The 20813-nt window shown below is 38.2% G+C and overlaps 1 pseudogene; it reads left to right on the top strand.

The window, feature by feature from the left end:
• Positions 1-20813, top strand: part of LOC118500722 — a 116931-nt pseudogene that overhangs the window by 24530 nt on the left and 71588 nt on the right.

Genomic DNA, 20813 nt, shown 5'->3' with positions numbered 1-20813 from the left:
TTGTCACATATAAAATTGAAAATATTTTCTCTCATCTATCACTTGCCTTTCCCTCTTCTGATAGCTAATCCTTTTTAAAGAGTATATGTAGTTTATATTTACTAACTTGTTGAATATATGAACAAAAAGAAGTTTGTAGTATTTTTATTATCTTTTTAATGGATATAGGCTCTACCATGATTTCTCCTATATGATTCCTGATATTGGTGATCCACATATTCTCTATTTTTCTATGACAATCTTGCTAAAGATTAATCACTTTTATTGATTTTTTTGAAGAATAACTTTTTTGTTTTTTTATTTTTCTATTGTTTTCATGTTTTTGCTTGCTTTAGGTTTATTTTTTATTTTCCCCTATGTTCTTGAGGTACAAACTTAGATCATTAATTCTTCCTTTTCTTTTCCCTAACAAACATTTAGTACTATAAATTCCCCCATCAGCTCTATTTTGGTTGCATCCCCCATATTTTGTTATGTTGCATTTTTAATTGTTTCATGATAAATGGACGTTCTTTAATGACATCAACATGCCTATTCTTTTATGCTTAGTGCTTTTCATGTCTTACATAAAACCAAGTCATAAAATAGTCTTTTGAAAAAATTCCTTCTAGAAACTGTATTGTTTACCTTTTACATTTAGGTCATTTAGAATTGAATTTTATGTATAGGGTAAGGTAGAGGTTAAGGTTTATTTTCTTCTACCATATGGATATTCAAGTGATTAAGCATTATTTATTGAAAAGCCCATCTTTTCTCCATGATAATCTAATGGAACTCTTGTCATAATCATGTTACTGCTTATATGTGAGTCTATTTTTAATGGATTCTCTATTCTCTTCCATTGTTCTATTACCTTACTTTGTTTTTGAATTCTATATTTTTATAAATGTTGACATATTCTCCCACAAATCTTCTAGCTATTTTCTTATTTGTCAGGATTGTCTTGGCTAGTCTAGTCCCTGTGAATTTTCACATACATTTTTGAATCAGCTTGTCAATTTAAAAAAAACCTGAAATTTGTATTGAAATTTCATTAAATCTATGATCAATTTGAAGAGACTGATTACTTTACAATACCATGTCTTTCAATTCATGAACATGAGCATATATGCACCCCATTTCCCTTTTATTTATGTCTTAATTTCTTTTTTAAATATATTTTGATTATGCTATTACAGTTGTCCCATTTCCCCCTTCACTCCCCTCCACCCTGTACACCCTCTCCCACTCACATTCCCCCCCCTTTAGTTCATGTCCATGTGTCATACTTATAAGTTCTTTAGCTTCTACATTTCTCATACTATTCTTACCTTCCCCCTGTCTATGTTCTACCTACAATCTATGCTACTTATTCTCTGTACCTTTTCCCCCCTCTCTCCTCCTCCCACTCCCCTGTTGCTATCCCTCCATGTGATCTCCATTTCTGTGGTTCTGTCTCTGTTTTAGTTGTTTGCTTAGTTTCTTTTGGTTTTGTTTTAGGTGTGGTTGTTAATAATTATGAGTTTGCTGTCCTTTTACTATACATGTTTTTTTTTTAATCTTCTTTTTCTTAGATAAGTCCCTTTAACATTTCATAAAATAAGGGCTTGGTGAACTCCTTTAACTTGACATTATCTGAGGAGCACTTTATCTGCCCTTCCATTCTAAATGAAAGCTTTGCTGGATAGAGCAATCTGGGATGTAGGTCCTTGCCTTTCATGACTTGGAATACTTCTTTCCAGCCCCTTCTTGCCTGTAAGGTCTCTTTTGAGAAATAAGCTGACAGTCTGATGGGACTGTCTTCTGATTCTCTTGCTGCCTCTTGCTGCTTCTAGGATTTTCTCCTTCATTTTTACCTTGGCTAATGTAATTATGATGTACCTTGGTGTGTTCCTTCTTGGATCCCACTTCTTTGGGACTCTCTGAGCTTCCTGGACTTCCTGGAAATCTATTTCCTTTGCCAGAATGGGGAAGTTCTCCTTTATTATTTGTTCAAATAAGTTTTCAATCTGTTGCTCTTCCTCTTCTCCATCTCATTCCCCTATAATTCAGATGTTTGAACATTTAAAGATGTCCTGGAGGTTCCTAAGCTTCTCCTCATTTTTTTGAATTCTTATTTCCCCATTCTTTCCTGTTTGGTTGTTTCTTTCATCCTTCTGGTCCACTGTATTTTTTGGAGTCCCAGTTTCCTTCCCATCACTATTGGTTCCCTGTGCATTTTCCTTCATTTCTCTTATTGTAGCCTGCATTTGTTCATCTAATTTGCAACCAAAATCAACCAATTCTGTGAGCTTCCTGATCACCAGTATTTTGAACTGGCATCCAATAGGTTGGCTACCTCTCGGTCACTTAAAAGGATGAGTTCTGGGGCTTTAATTTGTTCTTCTGTTTGAGCCATCTCTCTCTCTCTTTTTTTTTTGGGGGGGGGGTCTGGTCATGCCTATTAGAGTGAGGGGCGGAACCTTAGGTGTTCATCGGGGCTGGGCATCCAGTCGCTGGATGTTGAGCTTGTATGTGGAGGCAGGGTCTGAGAGGGAACAATGGCAGTTACTCTGTTCTCTGTGGGACCTCAGTCCCTTCTGCTGCTTCCCCCAAGCAAACCAGGCCCCTCTTGTGCCAATTCCCATGTGAGTGGGCCTGTGCACGCCATAGGACCTTCCAAGGACCTCTCTTGTGAGGCTGTGTGTTTCTTGGTGTGCCTCACGGTCCGCCCTCTGCAATCTTGCACACCCTGATGCCTTACATCCCCAGATGCCTTACGCACCCAACTCTCTCTGCACTCTGAGCTGCAACCTGCGCCTGGCTGCTCAACTCTGCCCCTTCTACCAGTCTGGATGAACGGGTCTATTTCAACTTCTTGGCTGTCCAACTTCCATTCAGATCAATTTTCTGTCAGTTCTGGATGTTATTCTTCCTCTAAATTGTTGTTGTTCCAGTCTTGATTGTACATGGAGGTACGGTGTATCCACCTATGTCTCCATCTTGGCCAGAAGTCTCTTAATTTCTTTCAGGAATGATTTATAGTTTTCATGTAGAAGTAATCGATCATATTTTGTTTAATTATTCATAGGTATTTGGTGGTTTTGATGCCATTGTAAATGATCCTCTTTTTAAATTACATTTAAAAATTTTGCTAATATATAAAAACAGACGACATTTTACAGTGCTATTATACCCAATGACGTAAAATTCACTCATTTTAAATAGCCTGGATTCTTATGGATTCTGTATGTACACAGTTATATATATATTGACTAATCACAATTTTATTCTTGTTTTTCAAACATGATGCTCTTTAATTTCTTTTACTTATTGGCCTGATCAAGATCTCAATATAACATTGAACACAAGTGTTGAGAATGGACATAGTTAGGAGCTTTTTGAAAATTTAGGTACTCAGGTATCATCCCTCAAAATTCAATATGTCCATGTTAGGCCTGGAAAATTTACACTTTAAAAGTACTCCAAGTGATATGATATAGCAGTGTGCTACAAACACAATTTGGTAATATTTGTAAAGAATAAGCTTTGCTTGTCTAAAGCATTTTCTTGATTTGAATGCAATATTGCAGTCTTCCTTCTTCTTCTTTCCCTTTCCATTCTCTTTTATGCCAATGATGTGTGTATAATATGTGATTTGTTTGAGCACTCTATTGTGCTGTGTTTCTCTGGCTCTAGCTCTGGATATAACATGCATGTAAGGGTGTTCATACTAAGAAGTTGACTAACTTTAGAAAAGAAAAGAATAAAACAGCCCCTGAGTCAAAAATCATATTTTTAAAAAAGCAGTCTAAAAAACCCTATATTTTGAAGTTGTGATCACAGTTGAATTCAATTTTTCTATATACACACCCACATCTACACATGTACATACACAAATAATCATATGGGTGTTGCCTCATGATAGAAATAGCATGAAAAAAAAAAGATCTGAAAGATTTGCCATTACCTAAAATAGACTTGAATAATTTGAAATTACTTGAAAGAAGTGTATGGATATCATGTGGTTTCCTAAACATTATTAGTGATAAATCAAAGGAACAATGTATTTTCTTAGATTAAGAGACAAGATACCCATGGACACTGATTGAAAGAGTAGAAATACAAGAATACCTGCAAATATCATGGAGTATTAGAACAAAGTAGAGTTATAAGATCTTAAGATAAGTATCTGACCCTTGCATTTTTATAGCTGAGGTGACTGAGACTTATCCTGATAGAGTGAGTGGCTTGTCCAATGCTAATTGATGGTGGTGGTAATACTGAATCTCACCCCAGGGCCCTTCCCTTAGGGCCCTGAGTGATAACTCAGCCAGATATTTTATAATAACAGTTAATGTATATGAAAGAATCCTTCTTAATAAAGAATGTGGAAACATTGGGACAAGCCCACAAAGGTAAATCTTTCATATAGGATAAGAGGGAGACAGTAAATGAAATGGACTGATAATTGAAAATCATCTGATCTCACCTATAAGTGGAACCTAATCAACAGAACAAACAAATGAGCAAAATAGAACCAGAAACTTGGAAATAAAAAACAAACTGACAGGGACCAAAGGGGATAATGAGGAAAGAAGGGGACAGGGACAAGCAAAAGAATGCAAATAAAGGACTTATGGACAATGGGGGGTTGACTATGGGATTGTGGGGGGGTGAGCAATGAGGAAAGAGGCAGGACAACTGTAACCAAACAGCAATAAAAAAATTTTTTTAAGCAACTGTTAGAAAAAACTAAGAAAGATGGGAAAAAAAGAATGGCAACATGAAAAGAGAATGGATGAGACAAAGGAGACAGTGAATTAGGAGAGTCAAGAGTGGAAGATCATAGTCAAAAATGAAAATATGATAAAATGTCCTGACTGGTGTATCTCAGTAGATTGAGTGCCAGCCTGCAAATCAAAGGGTAACCGGTTCAGTTCCCAGTCAGGGTACATGCCTGGGTTGCAGGCCAGGTCCCCAGTAGGGGGCATGTGAGAGACAACTACACATTGATGTCTCTCTCCCTCTCTTTCTCCCCCCTTTGCCCTCTAAAATAAGTAAATAAAATCTTTAAAAACTATATGATGAAATAATTCAAGAACATGAAGAGAGATGTAGCATTTTATGTTACTTTTAAAATTATTTTTTATATATAAATAATATATCCTGCCCAGGTGGCTCAGTTGGTTGGAGCATCATTTTGTGCACCAAAATGTGTGTTCAATTTCTGATTAAGGCACATACTTAGGCTGCAGGTTCAATCCCATTTCTCACATAGATCTGTCCATCTTCTCTCTCTCTTTCTCTCACAAATCAATGGGAATATCCTTAAGGAAGATTAAAATTCTCAGTATCTCTATCTTGAATTACATCATAATAAAATAGCCCATATGAAATAATATAAAAATACATTTAAAACTACTTCAAAGAAAGGTAAACCTAAAGTGGTAGTAGTATTAAGTTCCTAGTCCTCTAAAATGTTGAACAAAAAGAAACAGAAATCCAAAGAAGTGCTTCTCTATATGAAGACTCATTAATATGTAAAAATCAAAGAAACACATGGAAAGATAAGGCTGGGCATTCCTGTATTCCTTCAAATAACTTTATTTACTTATTTTAGAGACACAATGATGAATAAACATATGAGGGGTAGGGAATCCTAAACAGAATGAAGAAAACAAAAATTCCAATCAAATCACACTGCATTAATTCAAAAAGAGAGATAGTTTATACAGTATTCAGAATTGTTTGAGTTTATTTCCTTACTATTTCACTTCCTCAAGAGTCTGAACATAAATGTTGCAATCATAATATTGGTTTGTAGCCTGATTAGTCACGGCTCATTTGATGAGCCAAATACCCCTATGGTGCCTCCTGGGATAGGAGGCATCCATTTTTAATCTATGTTTAGCAGAGATAAATGGGACATAGTAATGAGGCAAGTCTCTAGAAAGGTGAATTTAAAATGTGGCTAGTCAACCAAATATAGATACTTAGCAAATCAATATGCTGGTTAAGGACATGAGTTTTAAAATCAAATAGATACAGATTTTGCCCCCAATTCGGCTGTTCATAGCTATATAACCCTCATCCACTCCTTTTTCCCTCTTCTTTGCCTTCTCCTTCCTCTTTTATTTTCTGACTTCTTTATTCAAAAATATATATTGAGCATTTATTATTTCCTGGGTTCATGTCATAGACCAGTGGGCCAGTTATCTCACATTCCTGAGAGAGAACATGAAAAGCTTATAGGAAGAAATTTGTGGTGCCAAGATAAAAAAAATGGCCCAAATAAAAGAACAGATCAAAGCTCCAGAAAAAAATATACAACTAAGTGATGAAGAGATAGCCAACCTATCAGATGCAAAGTTCAAAACACTGGTAATCAGGGTTCTCACAGAATTGGTTGAGTATGGTCACAAAATAGAGGAAAAAATTAAGGCTATGAAAAGTGAAATAAAGAAAAATGTACAGGGAACCAACAGTGATGGAAACGAAACCAGGACTCAAATCAAAGGTTTGAGCCAGAAGGAAGAAATAAACATTCAACTAGAATAGAATGAAGAAACAAAAATTCAAAAAAATGAGGAGAGGCTTAAGAACCTCCAGGGCAACTTTAAAAGTTCCAACCTCTGAATTATAGGGGTACCAGAAAGAGAAGAGGAAGAGCAAGAAATTAAAAACTTATTTGAAAAAATAATGAAGAAGAACTTTCCCAATCTGGCAAAGAAAATAGACTTCCAGCAAGTCCAGGAAGCTCAGAGCCCAAAGAATTTGGACCTGAGGAAAGCACACACCAAGACACATCACAATTACATTACCCAAGACAAAGATAAGGAAAGAATCTTAAAAGTAGCAGAACTTCATTGTAAGAGGTTCTATAAAACTCTCAGCTGATTTCTCAAAAGAGACCTTATAGGTAAGAGGAGCCTGGAAAGAAGTATCCCAAGTCATGAAAGGCAAGGATCTACATCCAAGATTGCTCTATCCAGCAAAGCTATCATTTAGAATGGAAGGGCAGATAAGTGCTTCCCAGACAAGGTCAAGTTGAAGGAGTCATCATCACCAAGCCCCTATTATATGAAGTGTTAAAGGGACTTATCTATGAGAAAGAAGATTAAACTATGAACAGTAAAATGACAACAAACTCACACCTATCAACAACTGAACATAGAAAAAAACAAAAAACAAAGCAAAACTAGAATAGGAACAGAATCACAGAAATGGAGATCATATGAAGGGTTATCAGTGGGGAGGAAAAAGGGGGAGAATGGGAGAAAAGGTAGGGAATAAGTAGCATGAAGGGTAGTTACAAAATAGACAGGGGGAGGTTAAGAATAGTATAAGAAATGGAGAAGCCAGAGAACTTATGTGTATGACCATGGACATGAACTAAGGGTAGGGGGGAATGAGAGTGGGAGGGGGTTGCATGGCAGAGAGGAATAAACAGGGGGAGAATGGGACAACTGTAATAGCATAATCAATAAAATATATTTTTAAATGTAGGGGAAAAATAAACTTGTGGTGTGCAATACAAGCAAAGGTACAAACTGCATAAATAAGCCCGACTTGTTAGGACAACTCCAAGCATACTAGAGGTAAATAATAAATAACTTTGGAAAAATAGGTTGAAATCAGATTGTGAAGGGCCTTGAATGCCAAAATAGGCAATTTTCAAGTTATTGCAGAGAACAGACTAGTGATTAGAAATCAAGTGGTTAGGGAATTAGTCTAGTACAGAAAGGCCAAAGGAGATTAATTTCAAGCAGGGTAGATTACTACACACTTAAAGGGGCCAAGAAAGAAATGGATTTAACTGTTAGAAGAGTATTAATGACCTTTAAAGTAACTTTGATTAGGAGGTGAGGATAGAAACCAGTTTGTAACAATGAAAGGAGAGAATTGAGGGTAAAAAGTTAAGCCTATGAGGCCAAGAGTTCCACAAGAAAGTTAAACAGAAGGGAAATAATATGGAAGAGATTAAGGAAGCAGTAAGGCTAAGGGCAGATATATTTTTCCTAAGATGAAGAGTTACTACCTATGTGTGAAGTAAGAGGAGCAATGAAAAGAGATGAAGATTTTAGCACGCAAGGATACAAGATGAGAGTTAGAACTGACAGTTGAAGTGGAGAGGGAAGTCTTGCGGAAGTCAAGGCAGCACTTCCTCCTCTGAAACTGAAGGGCATGACTTGACAGGGGTTTCTTTGTATCAATGAGGGAATCAAGGTAACATTTATCTGTGTACTCGAAGTGGACTCTTATTAGAAAGAACATCAGGCCACAAAAAGTTCCAAGTGACTGAAACTGCAGAAAGACAAACATAAAAGAGTTTAGCCCATCAATAGCTTCAGTAGAATCGTCAAACCAAAAACTTCCTAGGTCCTTCTGCTGTGTGACATGTGAAGGCAGCAGTGCAAACATTCAAAGAAATGTAAAGTACCCTTGATCTTCACCTCTCCTTCAGAAACAATCTTACAGGGTCCTAAAGACTGCAGGTCCAATCCAAGGGCATTATCTGTGCTCTAAGCCACCAGATAAAGAGAAAGCTGAAGGTTAAATGAATGGGTGTTTATGTGAAGATAAACACATCAAAGAAGTTAGTGGTTGTAAAAGAGCTATTCAGTTCTTTGTGACATGCCTATTCTACATTCAAAACATGAACTCTAGAAACTTTACTGCCAAATCTAGAAATTGCTCTTAAACCTTGCATACACTTTTTCTCTGCCCTCCACCTCTAGGGTTCAAGGGAGCAGGTAGGGGAAGCTTCTGAGAAAAAGGATCTGGTTCCATCTCTATTTGAGCTCTGGGCTGGGAAAGAGTGAGCAGAGGGGTACGCTACGTGCAATGCCCTCCTCCATGGCCACCTGGGACTAGGCTCATACCCCAGGAGTAATAATTCCTTGCAAGGAAAGCTGAGGCAGGTACATCTGGCTGGACTAGAGAATCCTGGGGTTTAAGGAGACCCCTAGTGTACACTTGAAGAGCAGAGTAAGTTGCATTTGGCGGGAGAGGGACAGTGCTGACTGGGCATCTTTGCTTTGGAGTCTTCTCTTTCGCAGTACCTTATCTGTGCCAAGAGCTGGAAACTGGGGCTGCGCGCAGGAGGCAGAGTGTTAGCTCGAGCACTGACCCTTTGCCCTGTGGCAGGGCGAGGAGTTAGGGGGATCCCTGGGCGCCAGCCAAGGACGGCCTGCCTGACTCTGCTCCAGTCCACAAATCCTTACAGATTTTCTTTCTCTCCCTTCACCCCTTTTCTCTCTTTGCTCTCTTTCTTTCTGTCTTCCTCTTTCTTCTTCCCTTTCACCCCTCTTTGCCCCCTCCCTCCCCTATCCCTTCCCTTCCTCTCCCATCCCCCTCTCCCCTCCCCCTTTCTATGTGTGTGAGCCTCTTCTGATGGGCCGCCTCTCTCCCTCTCTCTCTCTCTCTCCATCTCCTTCTCCCTCTCAGCTCGCCGGGCGACCTGCTTCTGCCTCCCACATTAATGGCGGCATCTTCGGAGGATGATATAGACCGGCGGCCCATCAGAAGAGTCCGCTCCAAGAGCGACACACCATACCTTGCAGAGGCCAGGATTTCCTTTAACCTCGGAGCAGGTAAGGACGACCCTCTCTCCTCACTCTCTCCCCACCACGCTTTCCTTCTCTACCTTCCTCCTGGCCGGCTGGCTCAGCCCCCTACCCCGCCTTGGTCTCCCTCTTCTGCTGTGCCCCCCACTCCCGCCCCCTTTCTGCCCAGCCCAGCGCTGGCGCTCGCTCACTCGTTCTCTTTGTGTTGCTGGTGTGAGGAGGGTGTGTGTATGTGTGTGGTGCGCGTGTGCACGCGCGCTGCGGAGGTGAGGGAGGGTAGTGCCTGGAGCCCTACATTCGCCCAAGAGTCACATGCCGGCTTTCTCCTTCTTGAAGAGAAGAGAGTATAGTCACTGATAACAATGACCGTAGGAATAACCAAGAGCTGGGTGCGCTGGCTGTGCGTTGCGCTGGCTGTGCGTTGCGCTGGTGAGACTTGCTAGCGAGGCTACTACGGGGTGGGTGGAACTTGTTGGTGACATTGAGACTCTGGTGATTTTGCCGGGTTGATACCACTGCTGTAGTGTTGGAGTGGGGAGAGGGGGGTGGGGTTGACAGCTGGGAACAGGACCTTTTTCTTGGACCAACCAGTTGGCAAGCAACCATTGTGATCATAATAATTAATAACATGGTGTATAGAATACATGTTAGGTGATTGGAGGGGAACTGGTGCTCAAAGTGACTCAGATGAAATTGAGTGAAAAGGGTAATTGAGGTAGAGAGGAGGGCAGGAGGGAGAGTGGGAGGGAAGAAGACAAGAGGAGAATGAAGGAGGGAAGGGAGGGAGGGAGGGAGGGAGAAAAGAGCAAGCACAAAGGGATTCAGAGAGTCAAACTGCTTCAGCTGAGACCTCTTAGGGTTACCTGAGAAGCACCCACTGTCTGCTGTCCCCACTGCTGCTACTGCTCCAGATTCACAGGCAGGCCACACCCCCAATAACTAGTAGATGTTCACTATCACTGGGAAGAAGTTGTTCATGACTAACTTCAGGGTGCTGCCTTTTCTGAATGACTCCTAAGCCTCCACCCTAGCTTGCATCTCTTGCTGTTTAGGGTCTCTTGGTATTCTAGTTACTCCAATGCAAAAAGAGTGAGGGTATTTTCCTGAAGATCCTCTTTCAAAGTAAGTTTTAAAAGCAGGTGGTGCCTTTTTTCTCTAGGAAACTAAATCTTGGAAATGAACTTACTCAAAGTATGTGTGTGTGTGTGTGTGTGTGCGCACACTGCAGCAAAGAGAACCTTCAAATTATGAGTACTTTACACACTATCAAGAAATTTGGACCAAAAAAAAAAACCCTCTGCATGTCATAGAGAAACAAGATGTGATCGCTAGGCAACCATATCTTTATGACTGGAAGGGTGGCAACTGGATGTGCCAAAGTTTCTTAAAGTATAATTTTCCTGTCTTGTAATTTTGGTTTTCCAATCATACATTTCCTTGTCACTCCTGAAATGTTTTTCTCTGGATTTGGTGCTGGAGAGAAGAGGACTCCACTGGAGGAAGCTTTGGCACTTTCTGTGGTATTGCTATAGTAGCCTATGGTCTCACTTTGGAACTGTTAATGCTCTATTTGTATCTTCCAGATTCAGAGTAATGTGAGGGGTCTTAAAAAGGACTGAGAGGAGTATTTTCAGGACTAAGATTGTGTGTGCAGCCATATGATATTGGGACTTCTTCTGTTGATCCCTTTGCTATCAAACTCTGGTATATCCCCTTAGCGGCTTCAGCTAGCATGGGGGAAAGGGACCTAAGTAGCAGTTAGTAAATGCTGTTTACCCCCTACTTGTACTTTCACAACAAAAAATAAAACACTAAAAAGAGTTTCACGTTTCAGCTACTACTGACTTGCATTGAAACATCTTGTGATTAAATTGCTCTGGAGGCCAGTTAAAGAACAGACTTTCTGAAAGGATGTGTCTCCTTACACCTGGAAAAAAAAAAAGCCAAACAAGCTCCCAGTCCCCTCCATCTGTCCCCAGGAATACTGCTAAAAAGCGGTGTCCAGGAAGACACCAGTGAAAAGAGAAATGGCCGTGGGGAGGATGGTAGGGTAATAAAGGAGGCAGGGCAGTGCCTACTGGAGCTGTCCTTGGTTTAGGGGAGCTGTCCTTCCTTGGTGGTGCCTGAACAGAGCTTTTCGACAGAGATGTGACTCGAAGCTTGATGGTGGAGGGAGGGATGCTCCGTCTCCGTCTCCGTGATGGAATTCCCCGGGACCGGACCGCAGAAGATCTGGTCACCGAAAACCTTTCTATCCCTGCCCACTTAATGTTTGTCGCATGCTTACTATGCCTCACGCCTATTGCTCCACTGCTCAAATCAGGCGGTTTTGCTCTAATTTTGCACAGGCTGCTCACTCCTGGAGCTTTATTTTCAGCTGGTTTCTGGTGGCTTTCCTCACATAGTAAGATCTACTTACAGATGTTCCTGTCCCCGGCGTCTAAAAGTAATTGTAACCCCCAGTTTAAAAAGCAAACAGCCTTGTTTATCTCCTTGAGCAGCAAGTTGTAATTAAACTATTAGTGTCCTTATCACTGTTGCTCAACAGAGGAGCCTACACACTCTGGATAAACTACATAATTTGGGCATAGAAAGAATTTTGTCTCTGAACAACAATTTAAAATCAATTAAGCAAAGAAGCTTTCATCTGCCCTTTCTTCCCAGTCCTCTCCTATTCCTACCCCCATGTTTATTATTGCCTTTCCAGAAAATTTTTTATTGGTTTAAACTATTTACATTTCGTCTTTGCTTTCTCACATCAACTCATTATATACAAGTCCATGTTTGATGTTTATAGGCTTAATAAAGCTTCAAGGAAATAAATATACATATACTCATTTTACTTGCATATCATGAAATCCTTTGAGTACCAACTCCCTTAAGCTAATGTTTACAGTGCCCAAGTAAAGTCGACCAGGCATTGTACTACTGAATTTCAATACTTAAGGATTTCTTAACTTACCCTTCCCTGTAGATACTTAGGAATATCATGTTAGCACATAAACTACATACCTTGAGTGAGGATATATTCATTCACCTACAGTTCACCCAGTCAGTCCAAGATAGCATGACAATGTGAGTATTTAATACATTTATATGATGTTATTTTAAGATTAACGTCTAAGTTGAGACAGAGCAATGCACTTTCTGAATCATCACTTATTTTTCTAAAAGAGCCCCTTTTTAGGTTTTCAACTTCTATTTGGCATTCAGTATATTATGCAAATATTGATAGATACTTGTTTGCTAAAGATAGTATACCAGTATATGCTAGAGAAAATCAGTCCAATGTATTTGCTGAGAGTTACCTAGACATGTCAGACTTCATTTAAACATTGGAAAAGTTTTGAGAATTCCAAATGTGTTAAAAGGACATTGTGTGAGAGAAGAGGATGGTCACACCATTAGTAGCAAGTGTTTCTAATTGTGCTCTCACTTAGAACATCACTGACATTTTGTTTGCAGAGCTTCCTCTGCTTTATGAGGTCATTCTTTCACTACATTAAAGGGAATGCAATGAAAAATTGCAGCTCATCTGGCAGATATTTTCCTATGGGCCAGTATATTCTATTTTTCATTGGATTGGTGGTATATAGAAGAGTATTCAGTACATAGAATGTGCTGAAACTGAAAAGTTCTCTGAAAGTACACACACTAAAATGAATGAAAGGTTATAGTAAACAGAAGATTTAAGCACATCTAAAATTTCTTAAAGGTATTTCCAAAAAGGAAGACTAATCATCCTGATGATTTAGGCTTATTTAAAACACAAACAATACTGGCCATGTTTGAGAAGAATAAGTACTCTTCTAATCATAAGTTAGCTTAACCTTTATTGACACTTCATAATGGCTTTGTATGCAACCTTGGCATACTTACCTTCCTTGGAAGACTGAAATTTGTTTTAGTTCCTAATGTCACCCAAGTATAGCTGTTTCTTCCATTGGTCTATTCAACTCTTTTAGGCCCACAGAATAAAATCGCAGGGAAAATTGGCTTGCTCTGGCTATCTGTAAGAATGAATGGGTCAGCCAGATTAAGTTATAACTGAATCTCAGGAGATCTCTTTCCTACCTTTCTTGAAGAGAAAGACCTTAATTCCTTAGCTAAATTATGAAGGCCCATGATATTGAGAAGTGATAGTCCATGATGTGCTATCATTATTTAGCAATGAGAACTGTTCCTAGGAAAATTGTGAATGTTGTCATGGTGAACTAAGATTGTTTCACCAGCCTAAAGGTCTTGGTAAGCCTTCTTGTTCATTCTTTCACTGAAAAATGTCAATGTATCCCTCACAATATCTGTTGTTGGTACTGTTTTCAAATGTGGATCACATGGGCTGGCTTTTATTTATTTCATGGGCTCAAAATCTTTCTTTTAAGTATTGCTCTTACATTAAGTAGCCATAATAATCCAAGTGGCTGACCTTGTAGATGACCAGGAGTTCCTACTATGGGGCTTTCTGAGGGTCTGCCTTCCATTTGTACCATTCATTGTTAAAGCTAGCTAACTGATAACCTCATTTTGTCATGTATTCAGGTGGTACCCGTGAAGACCACTCCAGATAATATAAATAATATAAACAAACCAGAGGGACGTAAATAATTAACACTCTGAGGAATGGGAATCCCTTTGCTACAAATATGTAATCATAAATGTATAACATGTAAACCATGTCATTTTTCAACAATAATTTATACATTTATGAGACAGGCACAAATTCTGTATTGAGTGGTTAAATTTACTTAGGACATTTTGCCTGGAGATTATTAATTTCTTACCATCTAAGTACTGTATTTACTATTTGTTAAGATTAAAGGATAAATTACTTGTTTGTTCTGTCTGTATGTGTCCATATTATTTAATTTCATAGAAAACCACAGTGGTGTATTTGGATAGGAAATGTGAGGCAAGAATCAGAACTTTATTTTAATGCATCCTTTCCACTAAGATGGTGGACAAGTCGTTTAACTTCTTGGGATTTGATTTTCTCAGCTCTAAGAAGGATCTGGAATTTAAAATCTCTCTCTTTCTCTTTTTTTAACTTTTTTTTATTGTTGACACTATTATTGATGTCCCCATTTTCTCCCCCTTTGCCCACCTTCATCCAGCCCCGCCCTCCTTTCCTCTGGCCATCACCACACTGTTGTCTGTGTCTATGGGTTATGAATATATGTTCTTTGACTTAATAAGGCAAAAAGGAAATGTACATTATAACCAGTGTGTTATTTATGCAAACAAAAAAAAGCCTGAAAGAACTATTAATAGATATAACATTTTTCTCACTGTATGATATAAGAAGAACTCCAAAAGTTTTATATTTTGTTTAATCACTCTCCCTACCCACTTTGGTAGGTGATAAAATGGATATGATTTTAGAGGGGGGGGGGGAGGTGCCATGTTGATATTTTAATTGCTTTAATTTACATCTTTCCTATATAATGAAGGATACTTAAATAAAGACAAAATCAACTTTATGGCCTTTTTGAATGATGGTGGATTCACATGATTTTGAAGAACAAAAGTAATCATCTCTTTTGCCAGTAGTTATTCAACATCTATGAAGGCAAGTGTTATGTAAATGCCTGTAGGTTTTCTATCCATCTTCCACATATGTATACTCTGACAATTTAGCAGCAGACTCTTTGAACAATAATATTTGGGCTGTAATTGTAGACATGAAGATTTAATAAATAATTTGGTTTGAAACTATACTGAAATTTATCAATATGATAATGCGCCATTTATAGACATGGAGAGCCAATTATTTCTGGATTTCTACCAATCTAACAAAGTTGGTTTAATATCCAATCATAGCTCAATCAAAAGTATAAGAAGAGCTTTGTTATGTTTGAATTTATACCTTATTCTATCTGAGCCCTGTTTTAGAGGTTTGGGGGGAGAAAGGTGAGAAGAAATAATATATAATAATGTTCATTCACTCAACAAATAAGAAAAGTTTAAATGTATATTAAGCCATATTTCAGACACTTAGGATATTAGTGGTCAAAACAACTTCTTACCCTCATAAATTTTATAACTTTCTATGAGGTTATAGGCAATAAATAATACAATATTTAAGTACATGTATAGTATTTTAAGTATAAAAGCAAAAATAAAGAAAGCAAGCTAAGAGTATAAGGCATATGGGAGCAAAGAAAGGAGAGGATTTCAGAATAGGCAACATTGAGAAGAGGGAATTTGAACAAAGTTCTTCAAAGTAGGTGGGGGAGTAAGCAATGCCAATATGGGATGCAGGACAGGATGAGAGAGAGCTGAGGGCAAGCAAGTATAAAGGCCCTAAATCAGTAGTGTTCTAGTATGTTCAAGTCTGTCAAAGAGCCCAATGTGGCTAGAGAGGAGTGAGCAGGGGAGGAAATTAATGAGCGAGTGGCAACTACATCATGTAGAGAATGTGGAACAATGCAGAGACTTTAGCATGAGAGTAGCGCAATCTGAAAGACATTTTTTAAAGATTTTTATTTATTTTAGAGAGGAAGGGAGGGAGGGAGGGAGGGGGAGGAGAGAGAGAGAGAGAGGGGGAGAGAGAGAGAGAGAGAGGGAGAGAGGAGAGAGAGGGAGAGAGGGAGAGAGAGAGAGAGAGAGAGCGAGAGAGAGAGAGACATCAATGTGCGGTTGCTGGGGGTTATGGCCTGCAACCCAGGAATGTACCCTGGCTGGGAATGAAAGACATTTTAAAAGGATCACTGGGGCTGCTATGTTAAGAATAGACTATAGTGGGGCAATGAGGAAGCAGAGAAACTGACTTGGAAGCTATTACAGTAACCCAGAGAACTGGTGGTGACTGGGAAGCATGGTATCGCAGAAGCAGTAGGAAGTGAACAGATAATTGTATGAATAGGCTCTCATGAAGGATTGAAGGGGGTTGTGAGGGAAGAAGAGGAGCAGGGACTAAGTACCTTAAAGGTTTGGCCAGAGAAACCAGAACTATAGAAAGGCTTTTTTGGGGCATGCATAGGGAGATGGTCAGAAGTTCAAATATGGACATGTCGAGTGTGAGATGTCTATTGGACATCCAATTGGAGGTACCAAATAAGCAGTTATACAAGTCTAAGGTTAAAAATGAGGTCTTGTCCAGAAATAAATGTTTGAGTTGTCAACAGATAAACAGATACAGAGTATTTATTAGCATCTACTGTGCCAAGGGCTTTATGAGAATTTGCTCATTAATTTTTCATAATGACCCTACGAGATTGACATTATTATTACTATCTTTATTTTATCCATGTAGAAACTAAATCACAAAGAGGTTAAATAACTTAGCAAAGGTAATATAGCTAATAAGAGGAATAAGAAGAACTTTTATAAAATCTGTATTTTTAATGTACATTATTTATTACCATAAAGCAAGCTTATAGTACCAGCTTGTAATGAGATCAGATTTTCAGCTGCATGGGACAAAAAGAGATGGAACTAGGAATGCATTCTAGTTCAGTATTTTAAAGAAAATATTGGTTAGGATTCATGGTATGTAAGAAGTGCACTTTATAACCCCTCACATAACACACATACATATTTATAATTGGAATAAAATACAGTTGACCACCAAACAACATGGGGTTATGGGTGCTGACCCCCTGTGTGGTAAAAAATCTGTGTATTATGTTTGACTCCCCCAAAACTTAATTACTAAAATAGTCTTACAGATAACATAAACAGTTGATTAACACATATTCTGTGTGTTACATGTATTATTACATACTGTATTCTCACAATAAAGTAAGCTAGAGAAAAATTAAAGAATCATAAGATAAAAGAAAATCATAAGAAAGAGAAAGTACATTTAGAGTACTGTACATGTTTATTTTTAAAAATCTGCCTGCAAGTGGCCACGTACAGTTCAAACCCGTGTTGTTCAAGGGTCAACTGTATTTCTCAAAATACCTTTATAAGATGCAAAGTTACTCTGATGCTTGCTATGATATTCTGCCTTATCCCTTTCCACTCTATTCCATTCTAACATATTTTAGTCATAAAATGCTAATCATGACCTATCTAAATGATTTATAACCCATGTATGTTTTACAACCCATAATTTAAAAAACACTACCTAATTGGTAGTTGCTAAGGGCTAATTTTGAGTTCAGAAAAAGTATTTACAAGGGAACCCCACTTTTGTATTTCTAATATCCCACTAAGAGAAATTCATTCTCTTACCTGGGCATGACTCAAGGTAAAGGAGAACAATCCCAGGGACAGGGACAAATTAGCTTTTGGGTACAGTAGGCACAGAGCCCAGGTGCATAATACATATAGATGCCCATGAAATCTTATAATTTCTTTAAAGTCAGAAAAATAAATAATTATACTCCAGCCTGGTGTATAATTGGTCTTATATCAACACAGTTATAAAATATAGTTTTTAATAGTCTATTTGTATAAAAGTAGCCTACAAAAGAAAAAGTGCCTCAAACCCACACAAGTTATAGTGCAGCCTGCTAAGAGTGAGGAAGAGCAGTGAGAAAGAATTCTCTTTTCTGAAGTACTGTAGTAACTATAAGGATGTACTCTTGTGAGCCAGGCAAAATGGGTTTGAATCCCTACTTTTTTTTCCTGCATCTTAGCTCTGTGACCTTGGGCAAGACATTAAATATCTCCCTGCCTCAGTTTTTTCACCTGTAAAATGGCCCTTGTAATGGTGACTAGTGGTGACCATCTGGAAGGTTTGTTTTGAAGAAGTAATTTATTAAACATGCAAAAAACTTAGAATAATGCTGAGCACAGAATGAGTATTCATTACACAAAATGAAGAATGAGCTCCAATGTGTTTCTATGTTCTGCTTTACCTTTGTTCTATCTTCTAAGATACTATCAAAAATGCCCTTCTAGTCACCACATCTTAGAAGACTAAGGGAGCTACAAATTCATAAACTATTACATAAGGAACTTATTTTCTATGTTAAATTTCACCCCCATTCAATCCCTCTTGCTTATGCTATAGAGTAAGTATGACCAGCCCAAAATGAGAAAGGAAGTCACCCTCAGACTCTGAGAAAGGAGCTAAGAAAATCTACTTTGAGAATAGTTTATCCTCTGTCTTAACTTGAATGGATCAGTCTTGAAATATCTTGTGCAAATGGCCACATGAAAGAATAACCTTCTGAACTTTCCAATAATCATCTGAACTTGGAAGAGGTATTGAAAAGTGAATAAAAAGAGAATAGAGAGATATAGGGAGAAACAGAGAGAGAAACTAAGAGGGAAGGTGGAAGAGAGAAAGCACAACTTTTTTGAGAAGCCATCTATATAGGTCAGGAGAGTACATAAAGTCTAAGTCTGCTACTTATGAGCTGAATCATCTCTCTGATTCTTAGAAACCTGTAGCATGCAAATAACACTCTGCATAATTTTCAATGTTACTTTGAGGACCAAATGTGAAAATGCTTAGTCAACAGCCAAGAAACAGATGTGATCTGGGTGAACAGGGCAGCTTTAAATGTCTAGCTCTGGCACAAATAAGGCACAGAGAATTAAAATGTGAAAAATAGACTAATTTTACCTAAAATGTTGCCTTTCTCATGGCCAAACATTCAACATAGCCTATTAGTTCAGAAAAACTTTATACAGCATCTACCAATTTATAAATTTAGTCTATGTTCATGCTTCCACTATCAACTCTCATCATCATATGAAATGTGCTCACCTTAGGGTGTTATTATCCATCCAAAAGGGACAAAGAGCTTGAGTTTTTATGAGCGTTGAGAATTGCAGAAACATTTAACTTCTTAGTGCAGTCCCAGCCTTACTTCACTTCAACTTTCACTTGATAACAGTCTTCAAGAAGGTAACTGTACTGCAACCTAGAATTACTGGTCAATGTATTGTTGGGGCATCCATCCAATTTGGCCTCGGACAGACACTCAGCCAATTTACCAGGTGCACTTTTCTCTTTTTTTGACAATGTCTTCCTTTTCTTTACTCTCCCCTTCTTTCCCCAACTGAATGCTATACTTACTTGTTTTGACTTTAAGAAAACACAACCAGAGATTTCAGGCAACACCTTCATTTCTGAGAGAAAGGGTGGCTTAGATATGCCTTGTGTATGTGCAGAAGTCTAGGGCTGTTTATTACCTACCATTAAAACCATAGAATTACACAGTTTGCGCACAGCTGTGGAGCCAGCTGCCCTGCATTCACTCCAGACCTCGCACCATGCTGCCTTCCAGCGATGTCCTGGCTATAACTGCTTATGACTCTGGCTGTCATAAGCTAAGAAGCAACTATTTCAATGGGAGGTGTCTTCTGTCAGCAGTTTCAGTATAGTACTCAGAGATGCCTTATGCATAAAAAATTTCTTAGTTCTAGAAACACTTTTTTCACATTCAGTTTGTTCAACTAACAGAACAGGCAGAAACAAAATTATTAGTGATTAGCTTTTTATTTTTTTGTCATCAACTTTTACAGTTTGGAGGCTCCTGCTGAGCTATGGATTTTATTCATATAAATCCAAATTTTTTTCAGTCAATATCTGGGTCTGGAGCTGAGATGAGTAAGGAAGACACCACCAAATTTAGGTTAATCACAGATTCCTCATTATACACAATTTTTGATACCACAATTTTCATGAGTGCATTTTATTTAATTTTTACATAAAAAGATATTTGATTAACAGACCTGAAGCAAATTAAATGTTTGATACCATGTTACAATTTTACAGAATTTCACAATGACTAATTTTTTTTCCTGTTGTAAAATGCCTGAGGTAGTTTCCCTTTTCCTTCTCATGTAAGAAGTTCACTTTAAATATTCAGAAGTAAATTATTACTGTGGTTCTAACATTTCAGTCAAAGGTGGTCCCTATACTTCATGTACCACTCAATTCTCACCACAAAGATCCTCCCATTTTATGAAGTAACTGGACAGCATGGTCAGTGTTCACTATAAATGATACCAGCTTGGTCTGCTGTTTAGTTGACTTGAAAATTCTTTGTTTCTCTAAGTTATTTCATATGTTTGCATGTATTGTTCAGGTCATATACTTTCAGGTGTCTTAAGAATATTCACATTTCTGGAGATAGAAGGTTTGCTGTTATTTTTATTGTCCATCAAAATCTGAGTCAAATTATGTCACCACTTGTCTCATAGAATGGCAACCACAAAACTGGAAGTGTGTGTTGAGCCTGAGACAACTAGGAGCATCTATAAAAATTATACCAGCTCAACCCAAAGTAAGCCTTAAACTCACTTCATTGGCCTCTTGGTTACAGCTCATATAATATGATACATATGAACAATTTCTGCTGTAAAGTTACCTCATAAAGAAAT

The sequence above is a fragment of the Phyllostomus discolor genome, chromosome 5, assembly GCF_004126475.2.
Source record: "Phyllostomus discolor isolate MPI-MPIP mPhyDis1 chromosome 5, mPhyDis1.pri.v3, whole genome shotgun sequence".
Lineage (NCBI taxonomy): Eukaryota > Metazoa > Chordata > Mammalia > Chiroptera > Phyllostomidae > Phyllostomus > Phyllostomus discolor.
This window is presented reverse-complemented; position numbering and strand designations above follow the sequence as displayed.